The following is a 22,439-nucleotide window of genomic DNA, read 5'->3' on the forward strand; positions in this document are numbered from 1 at the left end:
CAGATGGGAGAGAAACAATGCATTGCAGGGCTTGTGTAACAGAAAATTAGTGGGATCAGGGAGGAGCTACGGATTAAATTATTTGCTAGGTTTAATTACACAGTAGGGGAGGGGAGCCAGCCAGGCATTTGAATTTGGGGTAGACTTACTCCAAGACCTGAATGTTTGCTCCTGCATCCCAGTGTAGTGAATTATGAAGTGCTGGCTCATCTCAATTCAGAGCCTGGGGTTCACGTTTACTGGAAGGGATTTCTTTAAACCAAGGGAATTTGTAATCTTGCTTCTGAAAACACTTGCAATTATGTACTTAATAACTTGGTTCCAATGTCCTTCAGATAGTTCCCTGTTTGTCTTTTTTTTTTTTCTCCCCTCAGTCCTTTGGGTGTTCAAACTTGGAGACTTAACCTTTTGTGAGAAGTCTAAGCAGTCTGGGGATTTGAACCCAATGACTCAAGTCAATTTGTCTTTCACTTTGCCTTATTTTTTAGTTTCCTGCTGTGGGCTAAGCCCTGACTGCAGGAGTAGATACAGAAGGTGGTGAAGATGTGTTCCAGCCTTATAGGAGAGACTGACATTCCCAAGATGAAGACAGTTACAAAATGGCACCCTTTTTGCGGGGAAACACTGGCAGTAAGTGTAAGTTAGATTGTTTATTCCAGCCTAGAAGAAGATGTGGAGAAGGTGGCCATAAGAAGAGCATTTACAGTTTTCCATTCAGTCTAGATAGTTTAATGGTTTTCGCTTGTCATACCGTATTTGATTATCCTAACAACCTTAAAAGAGAGTGATGGTTGGATCGTCTGGCTGTGCATGTGTAAGTCTGTATAGGGTGATGACAAAAGCAATTTCAGTTTTGTGTGGATTATTATAATGAGATTGTGGTTACAAATCTAAGGTCATGGCCCTTGGATGCCTGGCCTTTAAATTTGCACAGGGCACCATTGGATTGGGAAGTGAGAGCAAAAAAGTTCAGTGGCCCTCAATCTCCATGTCCAATTTTAAGAGTTACATGCTGGTTTCAGCTGGACTTAGCAATAACATGGTTATGTTTAAAAATGTATTTTTATTACCATAGCCTGTTGAGTAACAGTAATTGTACTTTTTAAACTACTAAGGGAATAATTTTCGTCTTAGAAGCCACAGCAGTACACTTCGAATAATATTAACTGCAGTTATTTATGTACTTAAAATGTCCTATAAAGAAAACGATGCCTGCAAACAATTCTTTGCTGAAACAGTATTGAGTACCTACAATATACTTTCATGGGAAAAATAGCCTTTTGGGTTCTGTTAAGGTGAAATGGGGTGATAGGTGGGACAAATAAGAAAGGCTGAGGATTATCTGTGGTCTATCTATGGCTGTAAGGACATCTTTATCCACTAGATGGCAATAAGCTATTTAGAAAACTACTTGGGTCACTGAGGGAGGCTGCTGGAACATTTTCACTTAAGGTTTGTGCATTTTGTTTCACAAGTTACCTAACTAGAAGCACAGTAAATGCTGAGGAAGGAAAGCTCCAAATGTTCACATTCATGTTCCAGGCAAATCATTCCCGGCTGAGTAAGTTGAGCAAGTGCCTTGACTGTGGGGTATGGGTTTGAGTAGAGATTTTAGGGTACTTGGGACAGACAGGTTAAACAGAGCTTTGAAGTACGCAGGGAAAAAAGATGAGTCTCCCCGGGAAGAAAAAAGAGTCTTTCCTAATCTGCTCTTTCTAGTTTAAAACGCTATGTTATTTCCCTCATCACCCTTGACTCCAATCCCTGAGACTCATCACTTGTGTGAAGTGTTTGAATTCCTCACCAAACTGAAACTCATGAGTGCAAGAATATCCACGCAGTCTTACAGTTCCAACCAGTGTCTGGCCCATTATAAACATGTCAAGTGAATGAATGAAAAGGGATGGAGCAGGCACCCAAGAAGTTAGTGGTAGAATGTGTTCCCTTTGGGCTTTGTGATGCTTTGGTCATGGTCATGGTCATGGCTCTTGGAGTGGTGAGAGGCTGGCTGACTGGCTGAGTTCAGGCTCCCTGCAGATCTCCGCTACAGTTCCTCCTTGCAGAGTGGGGGAGCCAACATTATTGCATGAGATGAGGAAACGATCAAGCTCAGAGAAACTCTAGCCGATTGGAAGTTGGCAGTAACAGAACTGGCAAAGTCTTTGACCTAAAGGACCACCTGCAGTCTCCAGATTGCCCCTGAGATCTGGGCAGTATGTGGAGTGAGTGGGATGGGCAGAAGTAGTGTACATAGCCTTTGCAGTATGAGAGGACAGTCAGGGCCTGCCAGGAGAACTGAAGCCTGTCCTAAGAAGCTGGGCCACAGAACATTCAGGATGCAGCCAGCCCCAGGGCCCTAAGAAAAAGGCTGCAAATCTTGACCTTGCATTAGGCACCAAAAACACAAGCAGCAAAAGAAAACATATATTGGGCTTCATAAAAATTAAAAATGTGCTTCAAAGGACGCCATCAAGAAAGTGAAGACAGACAACCTACAGAATTGGGGAAGATATTTGCATGTCATATATCTAACAAAGTAGTACTATCCAGAATGTATTACAAAAACTCTTACAACTCAAAAAAGAGAAACCAGTGTTTAATGGACAAAAGGTCTAAGTAGATATTTCTCCAAAGAAGATACACAAATAGCTAATAATCATGTGGAAAGAAGCTCAACATCAATAGCCATCAGAGAAATGCAAATCAAATCCACCATGAGGCAGAACATGATATCCACTAGCATGTCTAGACAAGAACAAGTTGCCAAGGATGTGCAGGAATTGGAACCCTCCTACACTGCTGGTGCGCGTGTAAAAGGGTGCAGCCGGTTTGGAAAACAGTCTGCAGTTCCTCAAAAGTTAGAATTAACTTATGACCCAGGCATTCTACTTGCAGTTATGTACCCAAGAGAAATTAAAACATAAATCCACACAAACATTTATATACAAATGTTCACAGCAGGATTATAATAGCCGAAAAGTGGCAATAACCCAAATGTCCATCAGCAGGGGCTTCCTTGGTGGCGCAGTGGTTGAGAGTCCGCCTGCCGATGCAGGGGACATGGGTTCGTGCCCCGGTCCGGGAGGATCCCACATGCCGCGGAGCGGCTAGGCCCATGAGCCATGGCTGCTGGTCCTGCGCGTTCGGAGCCTGTGCTCTGCAACGGGAGAGGCCACAACAGTGAGAGGCCCGCGTAGCACACACAAAAAAAAATGTCCATCAGCAAATGGATGAATAAAACATGGCATGTCCATACAATGGAATAGTATTCAGCAGTAAAGGGGAATGAAGTACTGATACATCCTACAACATGGATGATGCATGAAAACAGGGCAGTAACAAAAGCCCACATATTGTATGATTATGTGGAATGTTCAGAGTAGGCACATCCTTTGAGATAGGGGTGGTTTCCTAGGGCTGGGGGAAAGGACAGTTGGGGAAAAATGCAGAGTTATTGCAAACAGGTATGGGGTTTTGTTTTGGGATGGTGAAATCATTCTAAATTGGTTGTGGCAATGGTTGCATAGTTCTGTGAATATACTAAAAATATTGAATTGCACACTTTAAATAGATGAATTAATGAATAGTGTGTATATAAATGAGTAGTGTGGTATATGAATAGTATTTCAACAAAGCACTTAAAAATCTTTTTTGAGTTAGAAAAGAAAGAGGCTGCAGAGCCGGCTTCCTCAAAGTCGGGGGAGAGACAATGTATGTGAATATGAAACCATATTCTTACTCTCAAGGAACTAGGTAATAACGGCTGTGCGGTGGTTTTCCGTTTTATCCCCCAGCTTTATTGACATAATTGCTATAACATTGTATAAGTTTAAGGTGTACAAAGTTTTGATTTGATACCTACATATTGTGAAGTGATTACAACAATAAGGTTAGTTTTTCTGACTTAACAAATATTATATATTAACGCATATATATGGAATCTAGAAAAATGGTGCAGATGAACCTATTTCCAGGGCAGGAATAGATGCAGACATAGAGAACGGACATGTGGACACAGGGAAGGGGAGGGTGGGACGAATTGGGAGATTAGGATTGACATACATACACTACCATATAAAAAATAGCTAGCTAGTGGGAACCTGCTGTATAGCACAGGGAACTCAGCTCAGTGCTCTGTGATGACCTAGATGGGTGGGAGCGGGTGGGGGAGGGAGGGAGATCCAAGAGGGAGGGGATATATGTATACATATAGCAGATTCACTTGGTTGCACAGCAGAAAGTAACAGCATTGTAAAGCAATTTTACTCCAATTAAAAAAACAATGAGGTTAATTAGTACCTCCATCATCTCACATAATTAGTTTCATTTTTGTGGTGAGAACATTTAAAATCTACTCTCTCAGCAACTTCCAAGTATACAATACAGTATTGTTAAATATAGTTACCAGGCTGTACATTATTAGATCCCCTGAACTTGACTGGAAGTGTGTACCCTTTCACCAAATCCTCCCATTTCTCCACTGCCCTATGCTGTTGCCTTCTAATGTCTACACATCCCTTTGAGACGTGGACTCTCAAACCAAGTTGATACAGCTTCCAAACCCAGGAGTTGAAAAAATTAGATTGGGCTGAAAAGAAAGCAGGCTGCAGGCAAGTAACCACTTGAAAAGACATTGCACGGACTTCCCTGGTGGCGCAGTGATTAAGAATCCGCTCGCCAACGCAAGGGATACGGGTTCAAGCACTGGTCCAGGAAGATCCCACATGCCGCAGAGCAACTAAGCCCATGCACCACAACTACTGAGCCTGCGTACCACAACTACTGAATCCTGTGCACCTAGAGCCTGTGTTCCGCAACAAGAGAAGCCACCGCAATGAGAAGCTGGCGTACCGCAACGAAGAGTAGACCCCGCTCGCCGCAACTAGAGAAAGCCCACGCGCAAAAACGAAGACCCAACGCAAACAAAAATAACTAAATTTAAAAAAAATTAGATCAAGCCACATTAAAAAAAAAAGACATTGCAAATATTCATCAGAAACCTTATTTATTTGTTGATTTAGTGTTTCTCGTGTGTCTGGGACCTGCTGTGGCGTTACTAGCTGTGTGACCTTCAGTGAATTATTCTTTCTGAAGCTGATTATCTTTACCTATGAAATGCGGATTATAATAATCAGCCATTAGGTGTGTTATGAGGATTAAGTGAGCCAGTGTATGTGGAGAGTTTAGCTCTGTGCCTGACGCATAGAGTACGTGCTAGTAAGTGTTATTAGCTACGAATTAAATGAATTGTGATAATATTAACATTTCCTAAGGCTGCCATAACAAGGTACCAAAAACTTAAACAACAGAAGTGTGTTGCGGTTCTGGAGGCCAGCAGTCGGAAATCACGGTGTTGGCAGAGCCATGCTCCCTGCATGCTCAGGGAGGGAGCTGTCCTGGGCCACCCTTCTGGCTTCGGGTGGCCTCCTGTGTCCTTGGGCTTAAAGATGCAGCGCTCCAGTCACATGGCTTTTTTCTCCCTGTGTGTCTTCACATTGTCTTCCCTCTGTGCACGTCTGTGTCCAAATTTCCTTTTTTTTTTGGCGGTACGCGGGCCTCTCACTGCTGTGGTCTCTCCCATTGCGGAGCACAGGCTCCGGACGCGCAGGCTCAGCGGCCATGGCTCACGGGCCCAGCCGCCCTGCGGCACGCGGGGTCCTCCCGGACTGGGGCACGAACCCACGTCTCCTGTATCGGCAGGCGGACTCTCAACCACTGTGCCACCAGGGAAGCCCAAATTTCCTTTTTTTATGAGGCGCGGGCCTCTCACTGCTGTGGTCTCTCCCATTGCGGAGCACAGGCTCCGGACGCGCAGGCTCAGCGGCCACGGCTCACGGGCCCAGCCACCCTGCGGCACGCGGGGTCCTCCCGGACCGGGGCACGAACCCACGTCTCCTGTATCGGCAGGCGGACTCTCAACCACTGTGCCACCAGGGAAGCCCAAATTTCCTTTTTTTATGAGGACACTAGTCGTACTGGGTTAGGGCCCACCCTAGTGACCTCATTTTAACTAGATTATCCTGTAAAGACTGTTTCCAAATAAGGTCACATTCTGAGACTGTGGGGATGAAGACTTTAACTTTTTTTTTTTTAATGGGTTGGTGGGGGACATAGTTCAACCCATAACAATCACATTCCCTGTTATCAAAGAAGAGGAATCTCCTCCCCAGCTTTTGCACAAGAATAGAGAATAAACGACGAAATCAAAATACCTGTTCTTCTGTGGGATCAATAGAAAGGCCTTTTCATTGCAGTCTCTTTCCTTGAAGTGCACGTCACCAGCTGTGGGCGGTGTTCCTCTCTATCCCTTTGTACCAGCCCTTGGTCCCTCTGGATTTTCCAACAATGCCTAATGCTGTTATTTCCAGTGATTTCCCTGTGGGCAGCAGTTTATTTCTGTCATCAAGTCTCTGATGAAATCTTTAGCCATGAAATATTTAGTCCAATCCCAGCAAATCGTGTATGGTGTTAATATGTCACAAGCTGCCCACAGCCTGCATTATGTGGTAATTTGGAAGCAAGAGAAGTGATAACATAGGGCCGGGCTTCTTTTGTGAGCTCGCATTAATGCTGGAGCTGGTGTTGTCAATTGACAGCCCATCGATTTGGGCTAATAGGGCGTGGAGGGGGCAGAATTGGGGCGAGGTAGGGAATAAAGGATATTGACGGCCAGTCGCCAGGATCCTAGCAGCTTTTAATCTATTATTGCCCTCTTTTAATGCAACTTCCGTGTCAACTGCATTTACTTCCACCAGCTCTGCCTGTGCTGAACTGTGAAGCCAGTGGGATGCCATCCCCAGAGTGGCCCAGAGTTCCCTCGTATTGATTCTTTGATGCTCTGGGGTGTGAATTATAATTATTTCATTAAGCCCTTTAATGGGTATCAACTATGAACCTTCGCCAGCCCAGGCTGGGGTGGCCAGGGCGAGGTCCTCGTCATTAATCTGTGTTCATCTCATTGCCACCAATTGTCCTAACCTCGACCCTCTTTTTTTCCTCCTATTATCGCATCTATGGTTTTAGTGGGAAGCAGGTCGATCTACTCTCAGAGAGGAGCTGGGAAGGGGAGTTGCTGGTTTGGGGAGGCTGGAGGGGAGGCCATGGTTGAGCAGATTGCAGTGTCAGCTGTTCACACTGAGGGAGCTAATCACTCCGTCAGATCTGCTCTGCCCAGTTCTAGTTTGCCTATGCAGGGAAGTGATGCACAGTATCTCGGGATGAAGCAGGAAATCTCGCAGCCACTTCCTTGTGTAGCTTTGAGTCCTATTTTAGCTCAGGAATATTCCACACCCTCACTTAAGTCATTCATCAGCCTTCCCAGAGTACAAAGTACTGCCTTGTGCCCTCAGGGAACTTCAACTCTAGTTAGCGGTAGAGGAATCAATAAGTAAATAAGTAGCCACAAGACACTGATGAGCCTTGAGAAGGGGCAAAGTATAGGAAGTTATGGCACCCCATGGGAGGGGCCTTGACCCGGGCTTGGGGGTCAAGGAGGGCTTCCTGGAGGGACAAATTCCTAAACTGAACCTGAAGAATGAGTAGGAGGTAGTCATAGGAAAGAGGAAGGGCATGCTAGTCAGTGGAACAGCGTGTTGGAAAGGCCTGGGAATGAAAGAGAAGGCCCAAGAAATTTGGGGACCTCATCTAGTTGAGGCCAATACTTTGTATGAGGTGGGGACAGGTCCCTCTCCCAACCTGGGTTCTTGTCTTCTACCTTCTTGTCATGCTGATAAAGCTCATCAGGAGCTTTAGGAAGCTCAAAAAGTCCTAGATGGTATTTCCCATCATTTTGTCAGATGCTTTCGTGTTTCTACCATACTTTCTTCTAGGCCAAGAGTGATTTTTATTTCAGGCCCTTCACTTGTTTAGTTCATGTGGTGGTTTTAAAACATGTCTGCAATTTTTTTGATCACTCCTGTCATCAAGGAATGCAGTCTAACTCCTCTCCCCATGAATATGGGCTGGCCTCAGGGACTGACTTCTAATGGATAGAAGGTGGAGCAAGCAACTCTGGGTAACTTCCAAGTCTAGATTATTAAATTCCTGCTGCTTCCACCTGGCTCTCTGGACATTCACTGTAGAGTCTTCAGCTGCCCTCTAGGAAGTCTGGTCCCCTGAGTCCCCCATGTGGAAAGACCACATAGAGATGCTTGAGGAAGCTCATTGTTGAGTGGTCCTAGTCTGGGTGCCAGACACATGAGTGAAGCAGCCTTGGAGTTGACTCCAGCCCCAACCATCAACTGACTACATCTTCATTCAGAGAGCCCCTGAGTGAGAATTGGTCAGCTGAGCCCAGTCAATCTCCAGATTCATGGGCAAAATAAATGATTGTTATTGTTTTAAGCTACTGTTTTAGAGTGATCTGTTACATGGTGACAGATAATTGGAACAGTTAAGTTTGGTAAAGTTTGTGTTTGATTAAGTTTGATTACTATAGCTTGATAAGTAAGTCTTCAAATCAGGCAGTCATAGTCCCCAAGTTTTGTTTTTCAAATTCGTTTTGACTCTTAGATCTTTTTCTTTTCCATGTAAATTTTAAAAATCAACTCATTTCTTTTTTTTTTAGTTTTTAAAAAAAAATTTATTTATTTATCTATTTATGGCTGTGTTGGGTCTTCGTTTCTGTGCGAGGGCTTTCTCTAGTTGTGGCAAGAGGGGGCCACTCTTCATCGCGGTGCGTGGGCCTCTCACTATTACGGCCTCTCTTGTTGCGGAGCACGGGCTCCAGACGCGCAGGCTCAGTAATTGTGGCTCATGGGCCCAGTTGCTCCGCAGCATGTGGGATCTTCCCAGACCAGGGCTCGAACCCGTGTCCCCTGCATTGGCAGGCAGATTCTCAACCACTGCACCACCAGGGAAGCCCAAAAAAATCAACTCATTCTTTTTAAAAAATTGCCTTCTTGAATTATAATTGGGATTTTAATGACTATAGATTAAATTGGGTAAAGCTGATATCTTAACAATATTGAATACCAATCCATGAACATGGCATAGCTTGCCGTTTATTTAGGTCTTCTTTAATTTCTGTCAGCAATGTTTTGTAGTTTAGAATGAAGAAAGCTTCTGCCTTTTGTTAAATCGGTTTTCATTTACATTTTTTAATGCTATTGTAAATAGAACTGTTTTCAAAATTTCATTTTCCAATTACTTGCTCTTACTTTGTAAGAATACAGTGGAACTTAAATGTTGACCATGTATTGTGTGATCTTGCTAAATTCACTTATTAATTCCAGTACTGGTTTTGAAGAGTTTCTTAAGATCTTTTCCATAAGCAATCATGTTATCTGCAAGGAAAGATGATTTATTTCTTCCTTTCCAATATGTACATATTTTACTTATTTTTCTTTCCTTATTGCTTTGGCTGAGACCATCAGTAAAATGTTGAATAGGTATGATATTAACTTTGCGTTTTTCATAGATATTCTTTAACAAATTGGGTTTTGGTATCATGCTGGTATTAAGGGTAAATTTGAGCATGGCAGCCTATCCGTGATAAAACTGCCAGCAAAGACCAGGATGGTGGAAGGAGACTAATGCAAGAAATGTAGGTGCTCACAATTTAAAGGAAATGACTGAAACTGAAAACAGAAAGTGTTGAAAAATGTGGTTTTCAGAGACAGCCTGGGAAGAATGGACATAGGTAGGGCCAAGAGAGAATAAAATCCTCAAGATGGGACTTGTGGGCTTAGAATGGCTTCCTTCTTCCTCTCCACTTGCTGATCTATTCTTTTTTTTTAAAATAAATTTATTTTATTTTATTTATTTTTGGCTGCGTTGGGTCTTCGTTGCTGCACGCAGGCTTTCTTTAGTTGTGGCAAGTAGGGGCTACTCTTCGTTGCCATGCGCGGGCTTCTCATCGCGGTGGCTTCTCCTGTTGCGAGCACGGGCACTAGGCGCACGGGCTTCAGTAGTTGTGGCACACGGGCTCAGTAGTTGTGGCTCACGAGCTCTAGAGCGCAGGCTCAGTAGTTGTGGCACACAGGCTTAGTTGCTCCGCGGCATGTGGGATCTCCCTGGACGAGGGCTTGAACCTGTGTCCCCTGCATTGGCAGGTGGATTCTTAACCACTGCGCCACCAGGGAAGTCCCAATCTATTCATTTTTCAAAAGCTGAAATAGTCCCTCTCGGGATTCTCCTGGGCAACGTGGGTGATGCCCCCATTCAGTGCTCCCTATACATTTGATACCTTTAGTAGAGCACTTTTCACACATTTTGGAGCTGTCTGTGTGGCTGGTTCTCTCCCCCGGACAGTGAGATCCTTTGAGGTAGGGACTGAGGCTTCTTCATTTTCATATTCCCCCCCACCCCTTTGAGGCCTTGCCTCCTGGGAATCATGAAACAGACTCAGAGCTCTGGGGTCTGCGTAGCATGTTCCTCCAGCTGTGCAAACCTCAGCAAGTTTTCCCTCTGAAAATGCTTTTCTTTAAGATATGATTTCCTTCTAAGAAGTTGTACCTAAGTTGTTTCTTACTTGTGGGAGATTCCATTTTCTCATTTATAAAGAAAGGAATAATAATGCCTATCTTAGAGGTAGTTGCTACCTGCTCTTTTTTGGGGGTAGGCACTTAGTGCATATGTGTTGAATCAAGGGACACAGTTTTTTTTACTGGAACAGAGGTGTGGCTTAGAGATAAACAAATGGACAATCTTGCATGGTCCCAGACACAGGGTGAGTGGAAACTTAATTAGTTAAATCCTACCAGGCTTTAGAAAGTGTATACTGTAATACAGTGGCGTTCCCAATCCAATTAGAACTTGAATTTCTTTTTTATAACAAATATTTTATAATATCTCTTTACTATTCTGGAATGAAATTCATAGGTAATCAAAATATTCCACTTCATGTTCTAATTATAAATCTGAAAGAGTGAAAGAAAAAGTTTGCAGTAAAATGACATGTGTTTCAATAGATGCTCAAGTTCAGTTAAACTGGAAGACATAACTAGTGGGATGCTCACCCCTTCTGCAGAATCCTTGTGAAAGCAGAATTCAGGCCACTGTTTTGGTGGCTCAGACGTCAGTGGCACTGCTGTCAAGATAGACTCTTCTGAAATGCTGACCAAATCTTTGTATTGTCCCAAATGAAGCAAGGACATTCATTTCTTATTTTACACGTTATTTACCTTCTGAAAAAATTCAGTGTATTTTTCAGTTGTGCAAAAAAGACTTCATGTTATTTTTGTACAACATTATAGAAAGCTTTTTCATCTACATGAATATTTGGAAGACATTCAGAAATCACCCTGGGTTCAAAAACCCTGGCACTGCTTCTTTTTGTCTATGTGGCCACTTCACATTCAGTGTCTTCATCTGTAAAAGGTGGGTGATATACCCAGTCACAAGGCATGCAAAGGTTTAAATGACAGTGTAGCAAATGACACTCTGTACAGTATCAAGTACCCAGTGCTCAGAAATAGCTAATATATATTGAACATTTATTATATGTCATGAATAGTAACAACGCTCTGAGTTCAGTGCTATTATTTATTTTATTTATTTATTTATTTTTAAAATTTATTTATTTTTTTCCCCCCCACCCCTTTGAGGCCTTGCCTCCTGGGAATCATGAAACAGACTCAGAGCTCTGGGGTCTGCGTAGCATGTTCCTCCAGCTGTGCAAACCTCAGCAAGTTTTCCCTCTGAAAATGCTTTTCTTTAAGATATGATTTCCTTCTAAGAAGTTGTACCTAAGTTGTTTCTTACTTGTGGGAGATTCCATTTTCTCATTTATAAAGAAAGGAATAATAATGCCTATCTTAGAGGTAGTTGCTACCTGCTCTTTTTTGGGGGTAGGCACTTAGTGCATATGTGTTGAATCAAGGGACACAGTTTTTTTTACTGGAACAGAGGTGTGGCTTAGAGATAAACAAATGGACAATCTTGCATGGTCCCAGACACAGGGTGAGTGGAAACTTAATTAGTTAAATCCTACCAGGCTTTAGAAAGTGTATACTGTAATACAGTGGCGTTCCCAATCCAATTAGAACTTGAATTTCTTTTTTATAACAAATATTTTATAATATCTCTTTACTATTCTGGAATGAAATTCATAGGTAATCAAAATATTCCACTTCATGTTCTAATTATAAATCTGAAAGAGTGAAAGAAAAAGTTTGCAGTAAAATGACATGTGTTTCAATAGATGCTCAAGTTCAGTTAAACTGGAAGACATAACTAGTGGGATGCTCACCCCTTCTGCAGAATCCTTGTGAAAGCAGAATTCAGGCCACTGTTTTGGTGGCTCAGACGTCAGTGGCACTGCTGTCAAGATAGACTCTTCTGAAATGCTGACCAAATCTTTGTATTGTCCCAAATGAAGCAAGGACATTCATTTCTTATTTTACACGTTATTTACCTTCTGAAAAAATTCAGTGTATTTTTCAGTTGTGCAAAAAAGACTTCATGTTATTTTTGTACAACATTATAGAAAGCTTTTTCATCTACATGAATATTTGGAAGACATTCAGAAATCACCCTGGGTTCAAAAACCCTGGCACTGCTTCTTTTTGTCTATGTGGCCACTTCACATTCAGTGTCTTCATCTGTAAAAGGTGGGTGATATACCCAGTCACAAGGCATGCAAAGGTTTAAATGACAGTGTAGCAAATGACACTCTGTACAGTATCAAGTACCCAGTGCTCAGAAATAGCTAATATATATTGAACATTTATTATATGTCATGAATAGTAACAACGCTCTGAGTTCAGTGCTATTATTTATTTTATTTATTTATTTATTTTTAAAATTGATTTATTTTTGGCTGCGTTGGGTCTTCGTTGCTGCGTGTAGGCTTTCTCTAGTTGCGGCAAGTGGGGGCTACTCTTCATTGCCGTGCGTGGGCTTCTCACTGAGGTGGCTTCTCTTTTTGCGGAGCACGGGCTCTAGGCACGGGGGCTTCAGTAGTTGTGGCACACGGGCTCAGTAGTTGTGGCTCGCAGGCTCTAGAGCGCAGGCTCAGTAGTTGTGGCACACGGGCTTAGTTGCTCCGCGGCATGTGGGATCTTCCCAGACCAGGACTCGAACCCGTGTCCCCTGCGTTGGCAGGCGGATTCTTAACCACTGGGCCACCAGGGAAGCCCCTCAGTGCTATTATTGACTCTAATTTTCAGTTGAGTAAGTGAGGCCCAAGTTACTTGCCCAAGTTCACGTAAGAAGGGACACAGCAGAAATGTGAACACAGGTGACTCTCAAGCCTGTTTGGTTCCCCTCCACGCTGTACTGAGCCTACCATGAGCAGTGCCAGGCAAGACTATCCCTGAAATTGGCCAAAACTGATCCCTCCTGAGAGCCCACCACTCTTACAAAGGATCTCCACTGGCTAATGCTCTAGAGTGCTTGCATGATCTGAGGAGGAGAGGGCAGCTAGGCCAAGTGACAGGGGAAGGTGCAAAGGGCATGCAGAGAGTTCTCACCTGGGGAGTCCTGAACTGTAATCATGCCAGGGTCTTAAGTGGGTGAGGTGGTGTCCTGAATTGAATAGGCCACTTGCTTTGAGGACAGGCTGATTTGTGCTGAGTATAAAGACTAATTTCCCAACATTTAGAGCCATCTGACAATTCACATCAACGCTGAGAAAGCACCTGGTGTGTTTGTAGTGTTATGCTGACTCCAGAGGGGCACAGAAATGAGTCCCAGAGACTCTGTCTTAGGAGCCCACAGTGGAGAAATCAGCATAAGTCTCTGTTAGGCTGGAAAAGGAAAGCCTGGGGCAGGTGAGCTACCTACTCTTTTTTTTTTTAATTAAAAAATTTTTTTAATTTTTATTTAATTATTATTTTTTTATTTTTTGGCCATGGCATGCGGGATCTTAGTTCCCCAACCAGGGATCAAACCTGTGCTTCCTGCAGTGGAAGCGTGGAGTCCTAACCACTGGACCGCCAGGGAATTTCCCAAATTTTTATTTTTTAAAAATTTTTATTTTATATTGGACTATAGTTGATTTACATTGCTATGTTAGTTTCAGGTGTACAGCAAAGTGAATCAGTTATACATATACATATATCTATTCTTTTTCAGATTCTTTTCCCATTTAGGGAAAAGAATTACAGAATATTATTACAGAATATTGAGCAGAGTTCCCTGTGCTATACAGTAGGTCCTTTTTGTTTATCTGTTTTAAATATAGTAGTGTGTATATGTCAATCCCAAACTCCCAATTTATCCCTCTCCACCCTTTCCCCCTTAGGTAACCATAAGTTTGTTTTCTAAGTCTCTGAGTCTATTTCTGTTTTGTAAATAAGTTCATTTGTTTCACTTTTTTTAGATTCCACATATAAGTGATGTCATATGATATTTGGCTTTCTCTTTCTGACTTACTTCACTTAGTATGATAATCTCCAGGTCCATCCATGTTGCTGCAAATGGCATTATTTCATTCCTTTTAATGGCTGAGTAATAGTCCATTGTATATATGTACCAAATCTTCTTTATCCATTCATCTGTCAGTGGACATTTAGATTGCTTCCATATCTTGGCTTCAGGAAACAACGCTGCAGTGGACATTGGAGTGCATTTATCCTTTCGAACCATGTTATTCACCGGATATATGCCCAGGAGTGGGATTGCTGGATCATATGGTAGCTCTATTTTTAGTTTTTTAAGGAGCCTCCATCCATACTGTTCTCCATAATGGCTATACCAGTTTACATTCTCACCAACAGTGTAAGAGGGTTCCCTTTTCTCCACACCCTCTCCAGCATTTATTATTTGTAGATTTTTTGATGATGGCCATTCTGACTGGTGTGAGGTGATACCTCATTGTAGTTTTGATTGGCATTTCTCTAATAATTAGCCATGTCGAGCATCTTTTCATGTGCCTGTTGGCTATCTGTATATTTTCTTTGGAGAAATATCTAGGTCTTCTGCACATTTTTTTAAACTTTTTCTTTAATATTGGAGTATAGCTGATTAACAATATTGTGATAGTTTCAGGTGCACAACAAAGTGACTCAACCATACATATACATGTATCCATTCTCCCCCAGACTCCCCTCCCATCCATTCTGCCCATTTTTTGATTGGGTTGTTTGTTTTTTTGATATTGAGCTGTTTGTAAATTTTGGAGATTAATCCCTTGTTGGTCACATCGTTTGCAAATATTTTCTCCCATTCTATGGGTTGCCTTTTTGTTTCGTTTATGGTTTTGCTGTGCAAAAGCTTTTGAGTTTAATTAGGTCCCATTTTTTAATTTTTGTTTTTATTTCCATTACTCTAGGAGATGGATTGAAAAAGATATTGCTGTGATTTATGTCTAAGAGTGTTCTGCCTATGTTTTTCTCTAAGACTTTTATAATACCTGGTCTTACATTAAGGTCTTTAATCCATTTTGAATTTATTTTTGTGTATGGTGTTAGGGAGCCTTCTAGCCTTCATTCTTTTACATGTAGCTGTCCAGTTTTCCCAGCACCATTTATTGAAGAGACTGTCTTTTCTCTATTGTATATTCTTGCCTCCTTTGTCATAGTTTAATTGACCAAAGGTGCGTGGGTTTATTTCTAGGCATTCTATCCTGTTCCATTGATCTATATTTCTGTTTTTGTGCCAATACCATACTGTTTTGATGACTGTAGCTTTGTAGTACAGTCTGAAATCAGGGCGCCCGATTCCTCCAGCTCCGTTTTTCTTTCTCAAGATTGCTTTGTCTACTTGGCGTCTTTTGTGTTTCCATACAAATTAAAAATTTTTTTGTTCTAGTTCTGTGAAAAATGCATTGGTAATTTGATAGGGATCGCATTGAATCTGTGGGCTACCTACTCTTGATAGTTGAAGAGTGTGAATATATCAGGGTTACTCTGGAGGTCAGAACCGGCATCTGTGGCTGAGTCGAAGTAACAGGAAGCAGTTTGGGGGCTGTCAGTTATGAAGTTATTTTCTCTAGTGCCAAACCAATTCTTTTAGACTCTGCTTTTTGATGTAGGGCCTGGGACTCTGAAACTCGTATTTCTCCTTTCCAGCTGGATCCCCATTAAGTTCGCCAGTTAGGGGGCATCATAGAGAGCCTGGAGAGCAGGAGGAAGGATAAGGGACATCCATATTCTGGTTTGCTGTTACTGATAGCATCACCCAACAGTGGCCCTCCACCATGACAGTGGCAATTTGTTCTAGTGTTCAGATGTTTTTCAGCATACCCAGAGCAAATATCATTGTGGCCCTTCAGAGGTTATCAGCACTGGGTAAAACTGCCCCCTCAGAGGTCTGAATCACAGCTCCACTGGGGTCTCCTCCAACCTCCTGAGGTCCCAGCAATAACCAGACAGTGCCCTTCTTCAGAGGTCTGGGTCCAGCTTTATTGGGGACTCATCTAAACTTCTAGGCTCCAGTAGCCTCTCCTCATCCCTTTGTGCCCCAGCCTTGGATGAGGTGACTGAAATCATTATCTCTGTATTACCCCAGTGTCCCCTTTTAGCTTTGTCAGTTATCCAATACCTAGTTTCTTACAGGAAATTCTCTCCATTGAAATCACTAGTATGGTTTCTGGTTTCTTCACTGGACCCTGACTTAATTACTATCAGGAAAGTTTCATTTAATACTTATATATAGCACTTACTATTATAGAAGACACTGTTCTAAACACTTTGATAAATAGCTCATTTAAACCATAATCACATTCTCCTTTAGGTACTGTCATAAATCCCCCTTTCCTAGGGTGGGAAACCGAAATACAGACTGGGTAAGTAACTTGCCGAAGATCACACAGATAATAAATTGCAAAGCTGAGGTTTGGACCAAAGATTTCTGGCTTGAGTTCCTACTTTTACCCATTTTCTCTCTGTTGCTGTTAACTAGCAGTAGTGCCCAGATTAGAGTCTAGGACAACTGACTTCATTCTAGCATTCTCCTGCTGCCATGCTGATGGTAGGGCAGGTTGCCAGTCTAGGCTGCAATTCCGTTTGGTGAGCCTTCCAGCACTCGGATACTAATTTATATTACCTTTCTATAAACTTCTTGTCACCTATCTCAAGAAGTTCTATGTTCTATTGATTCACCACCTATAGTTAAAAGTTCCCTAGGGCCTTGCCTGGTGTCCGGCACTGTGCAGAGTAGATACTCAAAGATGTATTTAAAGAGAGGCTGGGTATATAATTACTGTTAGTATTCATATTATCAGCAACACCTAATATTTATATTAAATGTTAAAAAAGTTTTTTTTAAGATTTAAAATATTTTTAATTGGGGTAAAATACATATAACAAATGTTACCATCTTAACCATTTTTAAGTGTACAGTGCAGTAGTGTTGAGTATATTCACAGTGTTGTACACCCAATCTCCAGAACTTTTCCATCTTATAAAACTGAATCTCTTCACCCATGAAGCAACAACTCCCCGTTTCCCACTCCCCACAGCCCCTGGGAAAATAGAAGTACCATTATATTTTCTAACAGTGACTATTCTAGTAACCTCATATAATATGTAAGACCTTTTTATAGCCAACTAATTTTTACCTTCTTAATCTTATTTGATTACAACAATCTTTTTACAAATAAATTTATTTATTTATTTTTGGCTGTGTTGGGTCTTCGTTGCTGCACGCGGGCTTTCTCTAGTTGCGGCGAGCACGCGGGCTTCTCATTGCGGTGGCTTCTCTTGTTTCAGAGTTCGGGCTCTAGGTGCGCGGGCTCAGTAGTTGTGGCTCGTGGGTTCTGGAATGCAGGCTCAGTAGTATGGCGCACGGGCTTAGTTGCTCCATGGCATGTGGGATCTTCCCGGACCAGGGATCGAACGCCTGTCCCCTGCATTGGCAGGCAGATTCTTAACCACTGCGCCACCAGGGAAGTCCTACAACAATAATCTTATAAGCAGGTAAGACAGAGCCTTTTAGAGAGAGTCCTGGACCATTTCCAATTTTTTTTTTTAGACTCTGAAGATATTAAGAAACCTGAAACTGAGATTTAAAAAATTGTGGTATATTAACATTTTTATTAGGTGGAATAAATGAATACTTTTAAAAATGCAATGACATATGCTTGTTCCAGACAAAATTTGTTTTAAAAAATCCTTTAGAATGTGCCACAGGTGTGGTGAAGCTGTGTGACACATCAGCTTGAAAGTGGAGGATGAACATCTTTCACTCTCGTCAGTATTTCTCTGCAGTTGAATGTATACTCATTTTGAGATAATGTCAAAATGTAAATTTAGGGAGCCTCATTAATGTGAGACTCAGGTGAAATGAATCTTTCTCTCCATCAACACTTCCCATTGGAAAAGTCCATGGGGTAGATGTCATCCCCATTTTTACAAACCAGAAGGGTCTCAGCAAGCGTTGTTCCTAGTTGAAGATAGGACAGCAGATTTGGTGGTGGTGTCAAGACCTGAACTCAGGTTTTTGGCTGGAAGTGTGAACACTCCAAGCACCAAGCCCTACTGACTGGGCTGTCCACCTTTGGGTTCACTGCCAACACAAGCAGAATGTTAATAAGGCTGCTGTAAAGGACACTGCTGGGTTCTGCTGAACATGCTGATTGAAGTGGGATGCCTCGGAGGTAGTGAGACCCCAGGCTCTGGGAGCAGTCAAGAAGAGGTTTGCCGAACATGATTTGGGTTTGCTGCAGAGGAGAATCAAGAGTAGGGGGTGGGAGTGAGGAGGAGGGAGTTGCGTGAGGTTATTTCTACTTTCCCTTCAGAATGCCCAGCATGGAGCTAAGCCCAAACCATCAGCATGTCTGCTCTCTGGGGGGAGGCCGTCTGGGCTGCACGCTCATTCCCCCACCTTTTCATTTGCAGCAACCTGCCGCTGGTTGTTGGGCAGCCGCAGCTTAATTTGCGCAATTGGGCCCTGGTTTCCCGAGGAAAACAGTCCGGGTGCCTCGGCCATCCATCAGTATTCTCTTCAGTCCCCCGACAGCTGCTCACTGCGGGCTGGCTCAACCCGCACTGACCTCATCTTCTCACACAGAGCACAGGAGGGTTTGGAAAAAATTAGTTATATTAGTGACTCCCCGAAACACTCCGTTTACTTGTGATATGACAAATATTTCAGCCATTAGGATCTCTCTGTCTCTTATCATCTTAAATGCACTCACTTACATTCCAAATCACTACTTAATTTAAAAGCCTATTTGTCAAGATTGTCGCAGGCCCAGGGAAAAGGAGAGACAGACACTCAGCTCTGGCTGGAATAGAATCAGACTTGGAACCTTGATTGAATCTTTCTCCCCAGGACTTATGCTCAGTCAGGTACGATCTAAACATGAAGGAAGCAAGAGACTTAAAGGGAAACCCACACTGGAGAGATTTATAAGCTCTGCTCTGAAGTGGCAGAGTGGCAAATGTCTTTATTGCTGGGTGTCCTTGTGCTCCCCAACCCCTAGACATAGTGACTTATTCCGTGAACATTTATTGTACCCCTAGGGTACGCTGAGGGTATCTGAGGATACAAAGATGAAGGGACAAGTCCCTGTGCTCAAAGCTGTTTTCAGTTTATTATTAACAGTAAGCATTTATTGAGCACTTTCTGTTGGCCAGCTATGCTGTAAGCGTCAGCCCTCCCTTGCCGGGGGTTCTGCATCCGCAGGTGTGGAGGGCCAGCTGTACTAGGCCATTGTATATAAGGGACTTGAGCTTCTGTGAATTTTGGTATCTGTGGGGGTCTTGGAACAAATCCCCTGCAGATGCCAAGGGATGCCTGTACATGCTTTTTTCTTTTAGTCTGCTCCATAATCTTGGGTAATAACATTTTATTCCCATTTTACAAATGAGAAGACTAGTCTAATTCTTTAAAATCCATAATATTAAACACTGTGCAATACTGTCTCCCCCCAAAAACTTCCCCTAGTGGAATTTGTAAATGAAAAGTTTCTGGAATAGACCCACGTTCTACAGACGTGTATTGCATGGTCAAGATATTGATATGCTGTCCGATCTGCAACAGGGACAGAACTGTTCTCAGCATGTGAGATGTAAGGACTGATAGAATTCATCATGACAGCCATGTCTAGTCTGTACACATCTGACACCTTGTTATTTACATTATTAGATACTTCTCATTTTCCTTTATTTTGGTCTCTTTGGTTCCTCTTGAGGTTTTGGCAATTTTTTTTTTTCAACTTTCAGCATTTTTCAGTTGTGCTAAAGGGAAGCAAGGAAGGACACCCATCCTACCTGGGCTTGGGTTTGAAGGTTAAAAGCAGAGATAGCAACCTCCTTGGGATACAGCATGGAGGTGACAGGAGATTTTCAACTTGGGTGACTCCTGGGCACCTGTCTGTGACAGGAGACTTGGCCCCTCACCTCCCAGCTGGTTGATTCAGAGGTAGACTCCTGACTCAAACTTGGAGCCAAGAGACCTGGACACCAGGTTTTGGAGCAGTCACATAATGACAACTCAGACTTTGCACAACTCCTGCTTTGGAGAGCCCCTGTAGCAGTTATCTATTGCTGCGTAACAAATACTCCAAAGTGTAGTGGCTTCAAATAGACATTTATGATTTCCCATAACTCTGTGAATTGGCTGGGTGGGCAGCTCTTCTTCTGGGCCCACTCATGCAGCTGCATTCAGGTGGCAGATTGACTGGGAACTGAGCCTTCTTTTCATGTGGTCTTGTATCCTCATGAAGTCTAGACCAGGCTTCTTCACATGCTGAGACAGTGTTCCAAGAGGGAAAAGGCAAGACACTGCAGCCCAAGTCTTCCCTGATGTTTTACCATTCAAAACCTGGTGCAAGCCAGTCTGGAGTGAAGGGGTGGAGACATAGACTCCATTTCTTTTTTTTTTTTTTCTTTCTTTTTAAAAAATATTTATTTATTTTGGCTGTGCCGGGTCTTAGTCACGGCACGCGGGATCTTAGTTGCGGCATGCATGTGGGATCTAGTTCCCTGACCAGGGATCAAATCCAGGCCTCTGCATTGGGAGTGCGGAGTCTTACCCACTGGACCACGGGGGAAGTCCCTGAACTCCATTTCTTGATGGGAGGAGCTGCAAACAATTGTGGCCCAAGGTTGGACTGTGGCAGATTAAAAATGGACACAAATTATTTTGTGGTCTTTCCCATTAAGGGGTGGAGTCTGTTTCCTCAACCCTGGAATCTGGGCTATTCTGGTGAGGTTCTTTGACCAACAGAACATAACAGAAGTTGCAGGCCTTACAGCTCCACTCTCACCCCCTTGAAGCATTTCCCATCACCATGTGAAGAGGCTGGTTTAGCCTCCTTGAAGATAAAAGATCACGTGGAAAGAGAGGGCCAGTCTTCACAGCCTTCGCAGCTGAGCGCAGCCCCAGTCTGTCCACCAGCTAAATGTTGTCACATGAGTGAGTCCAGGAGAAACCAACCGAAGTTATTTCCAGCCAACACATAAGGGGAATGAGAAGTAATATGCTATTATTTTAAGTCACTAAGTTTTGTGCTGGTTTGCTCTGCTGCAGTAGAAAAATAAAACAGCTCCCAGCCTGCTCTGCTCGAAGGGCTCTCCCCAAAGTGTGACTGGTCAGCACTTCCTTTGATCCTGTGACTATCCTGCTAATAGGTCTTTTTTCCCCTCAAGGCAGTCAGAGGCTATTTCTGTTGCTTGTAATGAATACTCAGTATAAGAGAACCCCAGGCAAAGGGAAGAAACTCAGTGTATTCTGGACCCCTTGGTCCATACCCAATCCAGGTGGAAGGTCTCTTTCCAAAATTAAAAAAAAAAAGAAGAAATTAGAATTTATTGCATAATCTCTATTTGCCAAGATCTTTACTAGCTTTTAAAAATTTACCCTTTACATCTTTTTTCTTGCATTAAAAATCTTGGTTTCTGACAACATTAGTATAATTACTTATTAGCATTGTTCTACAATACATAAAATAGTTTTAAAATAATTGCATTAATATTATTACTAACAATTGAACTACCAAATGAAGTTTAAAGTTTCTCTCCAGCTTTATTTGCCTTTAGAATACATTTCTCTATTACTGTGGTCTAAAGTCACTTGGACTAATTCTTCTCTCTGAGTGTTTATTCATCAAATTGATTTATAGTTAATTTTGCTCATTTTAACTTTTAGAAATTACTTTTTAACATACATACTGTCATTTTTTAATATAGAAACCATTTATATGTTTCCAAAGTCAAATTGATATATTTAAAGAAATCTTGCTTCCAACTATCATCCTGCCAATCCTCCCTCACTTTTATTAGCTTTTGATCTATTTTTCAGTGTTTCTTTTTGCAAATATAAGCAAATACACATGCATATTTGCACTTGGTTCCTCCTCCTCCTTTTTACACAAAAGGTGACATTCTATATACATATATGTTCCACATCTTGCTTTTTTCACTTAGTATATCCTAGAGATCACTCTACATCAGCATATACGGATCTATCTCATTACTTTTTACAGCTTCACTGTATCCATTGCATGCATGTACCATACTTATTCAACTAGACATCCATGGACATTTGAATTGTGAATTGTTTCTGATTATTTGCAATTATACATAATGCTGCAAAGATTAACTTTATAT

The sequence above is a fragment of the Physeter macrocephalus genome, chromosome 16, assembly GCF_002837175.3.
Source record: "Physeter macrocephalus isolate SW-GA chromosome 16, ASM283717v5, whole genome shotgun sequence".
Classification (NCBI taxonomy): Eukaryota; Metazoa; Chordata; class Mammalia; order Artiodactyla; family Physeteridae; genus Physeter; species Physeter macrocephalus.